At 41.5% G+C, this 12,761-nt stretch overlaps 1 protein-coding gene across 1 annotated transcript in view; it reads left to right on the plus strand.

Moving 5' to 3' along the window:
- The first annotated feature begins 3,860 nt into the window (after positions 1-3,860).
- The window catches only part of PRR5 (proline rich 5), a 106,153-nt gene continuing 97,252 nt past the window's right edge, over positions 3,861-12,761 (plus strand). The window contains exon 1 of the mRNA XM_062006940.1: positions 3,861-3,932. The gene's annotated coding sequence lies outside the window, so the exon portion shown is untranslated. The remainder of the gene's footprint in view (positions 3,933-12,761) is intronic.

Here is a 12,761-nt window from a genome sequence, read left to right on the forward strand (position 1 = left end):
TTGGTTGTTAAAAGATGTAGATACCTCACTGTATCCTAGGCTGAAGCAAGATTGATAGTTTTGATATATGGATGATGATGAAGCTAGACTTCATTCTCCTGAATTCTTCTATATTTACACATTTCTCTGTTTGGCGGTATGATCTAGAACAGAAACACAGTGAAGTGACTGCAGAGCATGAAAATATTACAGAAATATGTCAAATGGCACATTTCTATCACAAAGCTTTAATACATGCTGTGGTGTGTATTTAGGGAAGAAATAGGTACTGTGATTTAAGGTCTAGCCTATTAAAGTTAAATTGCTGTGGTAAAGAAGAAAGGAATTGAGAATGCAGAACCAAAATTGGCTTTTCTGGAGCTCTTCTGAGCTGGAATGTGTGTCGGCAATGTGATATTTGGAGCACAGAATTGCTATGATCTTCTTTGTTGAAGGAGAGGAGTTTCATCAAAATATCTCTCACTAATGTCACAAAAGTCACATTTACTAGTCTGGTATAGTGTCATGAATGTGTCTTAGATGCAAAAATTATATTTGATCTCTCCACTTTCTCTGCAAACTCACTGTAGTGGGAGTAAGATCAGGCTTTCGTTAGATATTTTGTTCTGTACTCTGTCTATCTGTCTGCACCTCCCTCTCTCCCTCTCCCTTTAATCTTTCAGAGCAATTTTCTCTCTTCCTGCAGGGGTGATGGAAATGATCCTTTGAAGCAACTAGCTTTGACATTTAGAAAAAAAAAATCAAAAATGAAAGAATGCTCCAATTAAGCAAAACATCAGTTAAAGCTGAAGTAAAAATATATGTTTCTGATCAGTTCTTTCATGTGCACTTGAGAACTGCATTGGGCTAGCAGAAGGGCTCATTAGAGGGTGCTTAGAGAAAATCCATATTATAGAACAGAGATATCTGTGAGTGATATCCAAGACTGTATGTAGAAAAACTAAGTGTTGGCCATGCTTCACATCTTGTGACCTACTGCCAAGCAGCTCGGGAAAAGACAAAACTTTTGTTTACCTTGAGGCTGTTAAACAATGTTCCAGAAGTGAAAAAGAGCCTGAAAGGGTGTTTATATTCTCCAGCATTGGTTTCACTGAGAACTGAGCCCTCTGGGTCCAGGCACTTGCACACTTGTGTGCTTAATCATACTTGTGAGATTTATCACATACATGACAAGATTAAGAAAAAGATCTTTTCAAGGCCATGGTTTTCAGCTATTCCACAGTGTTGTCCTCATTTTAGGTGCACAGTAGGTTAAGGAAGTTGTGAAAATACAAGCTTCACCTCATTTCCCCATGACTTATGGCCACCTGATATAAAAAGCTGAATTCGGATGTTGTGAAAGCTGAGGCCGGCACCTCTACACACAAAAGGTCCACAGCTTATTGTTTCGGCTATAATGACATTGTTGTTAGAATGACACACAGGCGGTGATTCTGTGACATTACAAGAGGTTCTGAATGTAACCTCAAAGAGGCTGTCTGTGAGGCAGAGCTGTGGAGGTTGTTAGGGGCCAGTGGGTTCAGCCCTGCGGTGGCTCAGCCAGACAGTTCACAGAATCCACTTCATAACAGTAGTGAGATACAGCTTAAAAATGAACAATTGTGGCATGCCCACACACCGCCCTTTGAAAAGCTGTTTAAGTGGAATGATATAAATCGTTTGCATTGTTTTACTCACTTTTCTTTTTTGCTGAACAGGGAATAATTTTCTGCAAGCAGACTGTCTGCTGCTGAGGATTTTCAACTCATTTAGTGTTGCTGGGCAAAAATGCTAGAGGAGCAAGATGGGTGGAACTCACAAAAAACCCTGGTTTCATTGTCCCTGAGTTTTGGGTATGCCCAGTCCTGGCATGGATGGTTTTCTTTTGGTCATGGAGTTTTTTGCTCTGGGCCTATGGACAGTTATGTGCATCCTTAAAAGTATTACCACAAGTCCTCCCTACAGGAAAGCTGCATAGCCAGAGGAGACAGCATGGATGAAACGGGTAAAAAGGCAGTAGGAAGGTCACAGCACTTTGGCAGAACTGGGAATTTATTGCCTTCATTAATAACATGCTAATTCAAGAGAAAAATGTTGAGAACTGACTGCACATGGAGGTGATACTATGGTGTGTGCTTAATTATAGCTGTGTGATTTACCAAATATATGGCAGCTATGGTGTGAAGACTTTTCCCTGCAAGGATCCGCAACCTTTGTGTTGAAATGGCTGTTTGCCATCAAATACAGTCCTAGAGAACTGGGCACTGTTAGCATGGCTTCTTGAGGTGATTCTCTTCAGATTTTGCTGACCTTGCCTGGCTTACAGCATGGGTACAGCACTGTCTCCCCATGAACTGCAGAAGGAACCTACTCAGCTTATAAAGACACTCAAGTGTTAGGAGGGCATTTCATGCATGAATGCTAATAGGTTCTTGTGTCTTGTTGCTATTTCTAGGGCACCTTGCAGAAGTCTCACTGATGGAACTGAGCAAGAACCTCTAGTCTCAGTCAACAAGAAGTATTTATGAACAAAGTTTACTGATGGGCAGAGGTGCTTTTCTGGGCACAACAGACTGGAGAATTCCTGAATATTCTGGTCAGTCTTGGTCCCAACATAGGAAAACAGGTCGCATTGGTATGTGGAACAGCTTCTACCCACTTGGCAGGTTTCACAGCAGTGCTCCAGAGATCTTCATAGTGTAGTTAAGAGTTGGGTAAGAAGTGGCTAACTGGGTGGAAAACATTTCCTCGTGCATGAGTGCAGCACAGATTCACAAAGAAAAAAAGTACTTTTTTTAAAAAAAAAGGTTCTGAAGTATTGAAATCTTGAGCTGTTGGCAGAACAAGGAAGAGCCTGTTCTTTACTCCTTCAGTCATCAAGCTTTTGCTGACAATTATTTTGGCATGCATAACACATGCACACACACACACACTGATTAACCAGACAGTTACACAACTTCTTGAAAAATAGATGAGGATTGTGCTGGTGTTTGATTTTGCATCTTTTTCTTGTGCCAAACATGAAAAAAATATTATCTAATAAAGTCTTGTTTCTTTTACTTTTAAATACATGTATTTTAGTTTTATATCACTCTCCCAGAACACTTACTGGCAGCAGATACGGTGATACCATTTTGAAGTTGACTCCTTTGATAGCTTCAATCAGATCTGACAAGGAGTCTGTTCCCAAGAGATATTTATTGGGGCTTCTTGGCTAAAGCATCTTCCCAATCTTTCGACAAATTCAGTGTTTCAACACTGTGAATCTCACACCCACCATCCTCAAAATACTGTCAGAGCAAGTGACTTTCTTTAGCAACATCTTCTTTCCAAGTTCTGCATGTTGAAAGTTCCATTTCAGCTTTACTAAGTCTAGCTTGTGGGAGGATCTGGTAATACGTCTTCTCTCTCTGTCTTCATCTGCAGCATATCAGTTGTTGCTGCCCTGCAGACCTGATGGCTGAGCCCTCACTGCGTGCAACCCCCTGGCTGGGCTGTGTGGCCTGATGGAGGCTGGAAAGTGAGTGTCTCAATGCCGATCCTGTAAACCCTGCCACAAGCAGAGGTCAGGAAAATCAAGTCATGTCACTGGATTGCCCAGCACAGTTCAGAGAGTAACAAATATTAATTGCCATCTGCTGACAAGTGGTGATGACTTTCCGTGACAGACAGTATCTATTTTGCTTCTTGCTTTGTAGATTACCTCTCTGTAAGAAAAGAGTAGTTGGGTAAAGAGGTTTCTAGAAGATCTGATGCTCCCTCCCCTTAGGCGGAGACTGAATCTGCCCAAGGGAGAGAGAGACATCCGGATTATGGGGTGGATAAGAGGAAGCAACAGTGAGGCTTTAACAGGGCAGCAATTTGCAGCACAGCAAGGAAGTGAGAGACCGATAAGAGAAGCAGACAGCTCTCTTCAAGCTCTATGCTGATGCAAGAGAAAACTTCTCAGAGAGGTAAGGGGACTTTGCAGACAGTTGCAACCCACCCAAAACCTCAAAAATATAGCTGGAGAGCAATGGCCTGCCTTTCTAGGATACAATGGGCAGGGGGAGAATTGTTCACAGGCCTTTTAAACTACTCTATTTTACCTACTGTCTTACCTAGTCACTTGGTATCTTCTCATCTAAAAAGTCCAAAAGTTGAGGTTTTGGTCTAATAAAGGCTGGCTTTTTTTCTAAATTTGAATGCTTTCTAAGTTGTCTGAGGAATTCTCTGTGAAAGAAAAGGTCTTGGCAGGTTCACACCAAAGCTAGTCTAGGGTACCATCACACAATTCAGTGGTTTTCACAGAATGAGTTAGCAATTTGACCTGATTTTAATTGAATCATCACAGTAGTAAATGACACTTTGTTCTCATGTTACCAGACTTAACAGAAAATCCTGAGACTGAATAACCAGATCACCATGAAGATAAGGTGCTTTTCCACCCCAGTCTGGTTGGGCTGCTTCTGCCTAGGTGAGGAGGAACTTCATTTTTGCGGAGCAGTGAACATTTCAATTCTCTCCTCCATCAGGCTATTGTACATCTCTGACACTGTGAAACTGGCTCCTCAATATGTATCTTTAAGTTTTGCAATGTTTTGGAGTAGGTTATGATTTTTTCTGCACTGGGGAGTACAGAGAACTGTCAGGGGCCTGGACTAGTCATCAAATGAGGTGTGGGATGGAAAAAATGAAACTTTCTTTCAGGTAGATGTAGAGAGAGACATGGTCACTCTCTATAACTACCTGAAAGGATGCTGTAGCGAGGTGGGGGTTGGTCTCTTCTCCCAAGTAATGAATGAACAAGAATGACAAGAAATGGGCTCAGGTTAAGATTAAGGAGAACATTTTCACTGAGAAGGCTGTTAAACATTGGAATAGGTTGCCCAGGGCGGTGGTGTAGCCCCCAGCACTGGAGATATTTAAAGATTTGTAGATGAGGTGCTGAGGGATATGGTTTAGTTTAGTGATAGGCTTGGCAGTATTGGGTTAGTGGCTGGACTCAGTGATCTTAAAGGTCTTTTCCAACCAAAATGATTTTCTGATTCTTGTGTGGCTTTTTTTTCCCTGCCAACCTCTGTTCAGCTGGCACCCCTTGTGGTAGGAACTATCTTATACTGTGTTGACCATACTATGAACATGGATAGTCTCACTCTTGATTGAGGCTGCTGGAAGATGCTCTGAAGAGGAAAAAGGAGCATTTATTTTCTCTGGCTTTGGTAGATCGGGTGTGCTGCCCCAGGGCAAGTAGATGCATTAGCCATATTGCCTGCCAGCAAATCATACCTTGTGAGGCAGGAGTGGATGTTAAATCTCTCCAAAGGCTGAATCAGTAGCTCTATTCTCCTTTCCCTTTTCCACAGTTCCACATGGACTGAGTCTGCCCTGACCAAGGTGGAAACATATCTTCCCATGCATCTTTACAAGGCAGCAGAGCTACAAGGTTTGCCTCTGGTGCTCTAGACTCTCCATCTCTCTCTCTGAGATTAGACTCCTCATCAGCCTTAAGTTTTGACAGAGGCAGAGGAATATTTCTTGGGAAGGAGGAAGCTCTTCTCTGCCCAGTATTCACAATCATGTTGGGGTATATTAAGTCCATACTGTCCATGTGAGAAAGAAGCACAGTAAAAGGAAAATAGGTTCCTCTCATAGGCAAAAAAACCCCTGAACTTGAAAAATGTTATACAATATCACTCTGAAACTCTTCAGTGGGTTTGTAGCTGGTCTAACCAGTCTTTTGCATCATGGAATCTTCCCCTACATATTATTCATTAAACAAAGGTATTTATTAGAGCAGAAACTGCAGCATGTGGCATAGATAACATCTCTAGGGAAGGGGGGAAAAAAGCTCTAACTGTTCTTTAGAACACACCTTGTTTTTGTGTGAATGGCAGGTAATGCTCCTGCAGCGGCAGGGACAACATATTCCTGAGGAGTACGCAGAGGATGTGTGCTTTTGGAGCAGTTAGGAGCCAGCAAATGCCCTACTACAGCATCCACCCACCTCATTCATCTATGAGTGTTGCTCTTAGTGTTCTTTCTGTCTTGTTTTTTGGCATGTTCCATGCAGTGGCCTTCCATCTGCTCCTCAGGGGCAGCCTTTTCAACCGGTACCTTTAACTTTTTTCCCCGTTGGCTCCCGACTCTCTCTGATTCTAAGGGGTCCACTCAAAGGTAGAATTAAAAAAGCCATCCTGCTGGCAAGTTGGCTTACATTTGGCATGTAGGAGGCTGTGGAGTCACTTGGAAGGCTTTGCAATTGCACAGCTAATGAAAGCAGAAAGGATTATTATACGTGTACTCATGTACGTTTAGGCTGCCTGATAACGGCTGTATCAGAGCAAAGGCTTTCTCTAAAGGAATTGGATTACACAGGCAGTGTTTACCATTCCAGTGGCACATAAGTCTTTCTTCCAGTTATTTGCATAGGTTGTTTATCTTTCTGTATTCATAAATGTTCCCCTCTCTTTTAAATTTCCTTGAGCTGTCTCCCTTCAAAGTCTCAACAAGAAAAACTCCTTAAGGACTGTACATTGCTCCATGATCAAGGACATTTCTCTTCTACAGAGCTGTTCTTTGGAAATGTCATTGTGTTCTGACCAGACAGTTTAGTTGCCCGTGATAGAAAAGCTGCCCTTTAAGCAGGAGTGCTACATACCTATGTACATACCTATGCACGTGGTATGCTACTTGCCACTTGCCCCTTTGAAAAGATAATACTTGCGGACTTTGGATCTTGACTGAGTACCAAAGCACATAGCGACATTCTGCTTTACACAACTTCCAAAATCTTCAGCCATTCCCCAAAAGAGATAAGGCTCATGAACTGCTGGAACATCACCAGCCTACTTTTATTGCTCCTCTCTCCATAAGTGAGCTGTAGAATGGTGCCTGCCGTGATGCCTCCCTGCTTTGTGCAGCCAGTAAAGGCCAGCAGCTTAAACCCAGGAAACTCCTAACCCACAAATATATAAGATTTGAGTTAATTTCTGTTTGCTGTTGAAGAAAAAGTCAGCTATGGTTGCTGCTGCAAACAAATGTTAACCAAAGTATAAATGAGATGGAGAATATCTAAGCAGTCCTGGGCAGCCAGTCATTATGCAAGCAATGTACTCGGATACATTAAGAGAGATCAAAGTCTTTTTTTATTTGGAAACAGCAGTGGCTGTGCAAACATAAACAGGATATGCTGCTGGAGTGTTAGAGAAATTTCAGATCTTTTTATGGCAATATTTTTTAAAGAACTGTTACAGGAGTGAGTATAAGAGAGCAAATATGAATGAATTATAGTTTTTAAAATATTATCACTTTTAGTCTAGCACCAGATTTGTAATTTTATTTACCACAGTAATTTGGGTATATGGATTTTAAATAATATATTATTATTTCCTACAGCATTACTAGGGTGCTGCTATTAATATTTAAAATCTGTTACACTGGACTACTGTGAGCTTGATCTTCAGGATATTAAAAACAGTAGTTAAAAAAAAGAAAAACTCTTATACAGAAAAGTCTCAGCAGTGTAATAAACAAATTGTTTAAAAAACATATCAGCTAATATAAATAAAATGAAAAAAACCCTAAGAATATGAAAGCACCATAAATGATACATGTGGGTTCTTTAGCCAAGCATTTTTCCTTGAAGTCTCTGTGATTTCACACTTGCTTTCTGAGAAATGCAATCATGATAATTATGGACTGTCTCTTCATCGACAAAGACTCTTAGCACTTAACAAAATTTTAATGACATTAGGAGGTGAAAGAATCAGTTTTGCAACTGGGGAAATGCAGCCAGCACTGTCATGGAAAGTGGCAACCGCTTAGCCAGCAAGGCAAGCGCACTACACGGTGTCACCATCATGGCAGGAATGGGTGAATTGACTCTACTGGCAAAATAAACAGTGATCTCAATTTACTCATAACCAAAAAAGGATTATTCATCATCTTAGAAAGAATGGCCAGAGAAGTCCTATAACCTAGTTCCCTAGACCACAGCAAGTTAACTAGTTTAGAAGGGCAAGAGCATGACAGTGAGAAACCACTTACCTCATTCTCTGCAGTACCTGCAACAGAGTGGCGCAGAAACAGTTTTTCCTCCCCGTGACACATTTCGAGATTCAAAAGATTGCCTTTTTCTTTTTTTGATTAGAGCTGTTTTGCTTTGAGGAAGTCATTAGATAGCCTTCATGGCCAGGAGAGTCCCACTACCTGCTGACCAGCAGCGAGAGGCAGGGCAGTCTAGAACTATGTGGAGCTCAAGGGAGGTTTGAGAAATGTAGAGACAGAGAGGACTGCAGCTTTATTACACAGTAAGGGAGACTGAGCCTCTCCGCAGTCCTTGACAACGGGGGTGGCAATAGGGTGAGAAAGCAGCAATAGCTCCTTTAATAGATTCCCTTCTCTAGTGGATCTCATTGCTAGGGATGGAGGTACCCCCGTGATTCACATCATCACTGTGCAGTTCCCTGACGTCTAACAGGACAGTGACTGGGCAAGACCCTGTTTCTTTGCACAGTTCATAGAGAGCAATTCACACTAAAATGAATAGTTCCAAAGACAAGACAAAGATAGGTCTTTCCCCAAGCAGCCAAAGTCAGAGTTGTTTTTTTCGCCTCTACAGAAGCTGTGGGAGATCTGCCTGCAAATCCAACAGTTGAATCAAAGCAGGAACTTGGGTCCCTGACAACCTAGACTTTTTAGTCCTTGTGTATCCTCAGAGCAGCCTCTCTAATTTAGATCAAAATTTCAGTCTGCATTTGAGACTTTTTTTCTGAATGAAAGCTTAATTTGAAAATCACATAATCCTGGTTAGTTTACAGGGTAAGATAAAAACAGGAGGAAGGATAGTGTCTCTCTCCCCTCTGGTTCATAGCAATCTCATATCTGGAATGGTGAGATTGGAGCTGGGGGTTCAGGACTGTGGGCTCCTGCCAGATTTCATCCAAGTGTTTGTTTAAGCAAAGCTAAGTGCAAAGAGAGCAGATATCCAAGCCAGCATCTCTGAAGAGTACTGCAGTACTGCTACCAGTAATTGTGCTCAGGGCTGACATTGCACTGAATTGCATCATCTGGTTTTTGAAATGTCAGCTGAACTGCAGTTCCTTTTTCTTTCTTCTGACTGTCAAGTTGAAACCTCGGGTTTATTTCAGGTAACCTTCAATGTTGGGCAAAACAACTCCAAATTTTTTTTTTCAAAAATGGTTTTAACATTCAAAGCTGTTTGATTTTGCTGAATCCATGGTGGCAGCCATCTACTGCTGTAATTACATTGAGCCTACCGGAGCAGAACTTACCAGAAATTCCTGGACCACTGAGAAGCAATATGAAATGGGTTATAAGATGTCTGAGACACATCAGCAGTGCATTCCTGATTTTCTACATGCCCCTCAGGAACTCATATCTGCTATAAAATCTATTTGGTGTAAGTATCCTTATATCTATTTTGGTATTTTACCTATTGCAGCTGTTTTACAAAATAGCTATCAGTGTTTCAACTGGATGCTTTGAGACAGATAATGAATCAATGTTAGTGAAGCATTTGGTATTCTTGGATAAAAGACACTACAGAAAAACAAATCATTATTATCTCTTATGTTATAAATCAGATTGCACTCTGTTCCTAAATATTTGCTTTATCTAAGGCTCATAGCAAAACATAACAAGCTCATTTTAAAAAAGTAACATACAGTTGCCTGAGTGCATCCTTCATCTGAGAAGATCTTTCTTTTTCAGATGAAAGAGACATCTACAGGGAACAATTTCAGTAGCCAAGAAACAAGAAAAGCTTCCCATGCTAAGTGAAATAGGTGGTAATTACTTTGCAGCTAGAGAAGGGGTGTGGGAAGAAGGCTGAGACAAGCATCCCACTTCTGAGCCACTCAGGCTATGAAGGAAGCCAAAGACCTATGGCTCCATCAACAATGAGAAGTTAGAGGCCTTTATCCCAGCTGTCCCATAGCTGAGAAAATTAATCATCTACTTTGTGCCCTGGTGACCTAGGTAGGTTTCCTTTTCCACTGTCTGCAACTGTACCTTTGTGCTACAAGCCCTACTCAAAATTTTGCAACTACAGTTCAGCTTTGCTCCCCCTAAGCTTCTCATCCTCAGCTCCTCTGACAATAATTCCTTGTGTAATATGAGGAGATGCAACAGCAGGGACACGTAAAAGAAAACCCAAAACTGTACACAACAAAGTAAATCCAGCCTTGTACTAATTTTAACCAGCTGGTGAAAACTGAGCTTTCTCTGGGCTCTTACCTCATTGTTTAGAAAAATGACTGGTTGGTGAGGTATTGTTCTTGCAGATGGAGGGAAATTTCTGCCTCCAGTAATATCTATGGAATGAAATGCCTGGAGTGGGCATGCTACGCTGTAACTGAGGACACTCTCTGGCAGTCATACTCTTTAGCAGTGTGAGCTGGTAGTTTTCCACAGCCTTTACCCAGCATCAGGACATCAACCTTTTTCCATTAACTCATCCTTTGTGCAGCTCTGTGGTTTCCTGTGCTTGTACTGGTGAGAATTTCCTTCCATCCATAACTTTGTTGTGTAGCTTTTACTTCAAGAGGCAAGAGGTTTGCCCTTGTTTTGATAATTGGGAACTGCTGAGGGCACCAAAAAAATATGCTAACAGCTAATGCCCTACATTTCCAAAAGCCCTACATATTTTTTTACTGCTACCATAGCTGAGACATCTAAAAAACCTGCCACATCAGCATATCTAGGCACTAGATATGCTGGCAGTGGCTTAAAATTAACTTTACCAATCTCTTGTCACTTTAGCAGCCTGAGAATATGAGCACCAGAGTCTCCAACAACTCATGGATAACCACATTTCTTGCAGAGGTGCCTTGGCAGGCTAGATCAGCCTAGCTTCTGCAGACTGCTCTAGTCCCTTGCCTCAGCCTTCACTGTTGCTGCTCAGGTTGCTCTGGTGATTAATATTGCTGGTGGGAGTAGCCCTCCTCCTTGCAAATATTCCAGTTGATTTTTTGCCATCTAACCAAGTCACCTCAGTGATATCATGTACAGGAGGGAAATGAAGCTCATAAACCTAGTAATCTCACTTAAAAGCTGCTGCTGGCTTTAACCACATCTTCTATTTGTGTGGGATGCTGCAAGAAAACAAAGTGAAAGCAAAGTTAGATAAGGTCTCACCTAGCAGGACAGCCTCCATAGCCTGGCTCCTCCTGCAAGGCATTTAGCTTGCTGCTTAGCACAGATCCTCTTGGGTAATCTCCTGCTCCAGCCATACAAATTTCTGCCTCCCTCAACAGTTGACCAAGAGCATAACCTCATGTGAAAGGCTGCAGTTTGGTCTTTTGCAGAATGAGTGTGCCCTGCCAGCTCTAGCCTGCAGCTTCCCAGGAAAGCCATCTCTGTGAGGAGGCGGAAAGCAGTAAGGAATCCTGCTGCATCACCATCCCAGTGGCTCTACACACCTCCTGTTTTGCTGGAAGCATGTTTTCCAACGGGAATCTAAAACTGGCTCTGGGAAGGGAAGAACTGAAACACAGAGCGTGGGGCTGAGATGCCTGTTAATTTGGCTTCGGCTGGGAGTGCTTTGATTGATCATTTCTAGTTTTACACAGGTCATTTCTGGTTTTATGTGGTTACAGAAGAGTGCTTGCTTTCACTCTGGCTATGTTCTTTAAGATAGGGAAAAAATTAGTTCCTATGTACAGATAACACTACACCAGACTGTTTTGCTGCCCTGGGCACCTGGGCTAACTACAGTTATAATTCTCCTAGTCTGCTTCTTAATGTGCATATATTGGTATTGAACTGATGGGGGGCAATAAAATCAGTTGACACTTTCTCTGAACTGTTGCTGTGTCCGTGTTAGAACTGTTACCAGTGTAGCTGTGCTGTGTTAGACTCTGCTCATCATTTCTTGTACTTATACTAGTAAAAAGTGTAAGTATGCAGATTAGATCTTAGTAGGGAAATGTTGCTAGTGATATGTTTTTTGTTTTCTGGAGCAACTGTTTGCATTTGGCTGTTAGCAAATGATCTGAGTGTATTCTGACTGATGTTACTCCAGCTGGCATAGATTAATTTTAATCCTTTGGTGTTTTTTCCTGTTGTGAAAACTAAAAGATTTCTCACTCCAAGGTACCATACTGGAATGGTATTTCACCTAGCCAGGGGTAATCACAAATTAATAGTGCAAAATAAAGCTCTGATCCTGCGAGAGGTTCCTAACAGAAAGGATTTTGTGCCCAGGCTAGTTTTGATGGAAGCCAGCTGGGCTGTGGAGAGGTGCAGAGTGGTTGCTCATTTGGTCATAGCTGTGATCCTGGGACCTAATCATCATTAAAATCAATTTTAAGTACCAATTCTCTCATTATTATTCTTGCTAGGTGGGATATACTTTTAAAGTAAAGCTTTTGGAAAAATTCCAGAGAGAATGTAACCCATACAGTTTTGTTTTGTTAAATAAACAAATGTACTGGAGGCTTTTTGATGAAAAATTTAGAAAAAAACATCATTTAATGGTGACTCTGTAACACTTATGGATCAAAGAGCTAACTCTGGTTCCTCTGCATGTTAATTAATAGTGTTTTAATCATTCCATTTAGGTTTTCTAAAATGGAGACAAAGGAAAATAGGTAGTTGCTGAAAATGTCTCTTCCAAGGGCTTTGGTTTGTCCTAGAGACCTACTGTTTGAAAAAAAAAAATACCAGATCTGCAGAGGAAACTGCTCCTTGATCTTCAGATTAACTCTTCTTTGCAGTCAGGGACAAGGGCAATCTGGGACATTCCGTTCAATCCTCCACTGCACGTTGAGAAGGGCAAA

The sequence above is a fragment of the Colius striatus genome, chromosome 1, assembly GCF_028858725.1.
Source record: "Colius striatus isolate bColStr4 chromosome 1, bColStr4.1.hap1, whole genome shotgun sequence".
Classification (NCBI taxonomy): Eukaryota; Metazoa; Chordata; class Aves; order Coliiformes; family Coliidae; genus Colius; species Colius striatus.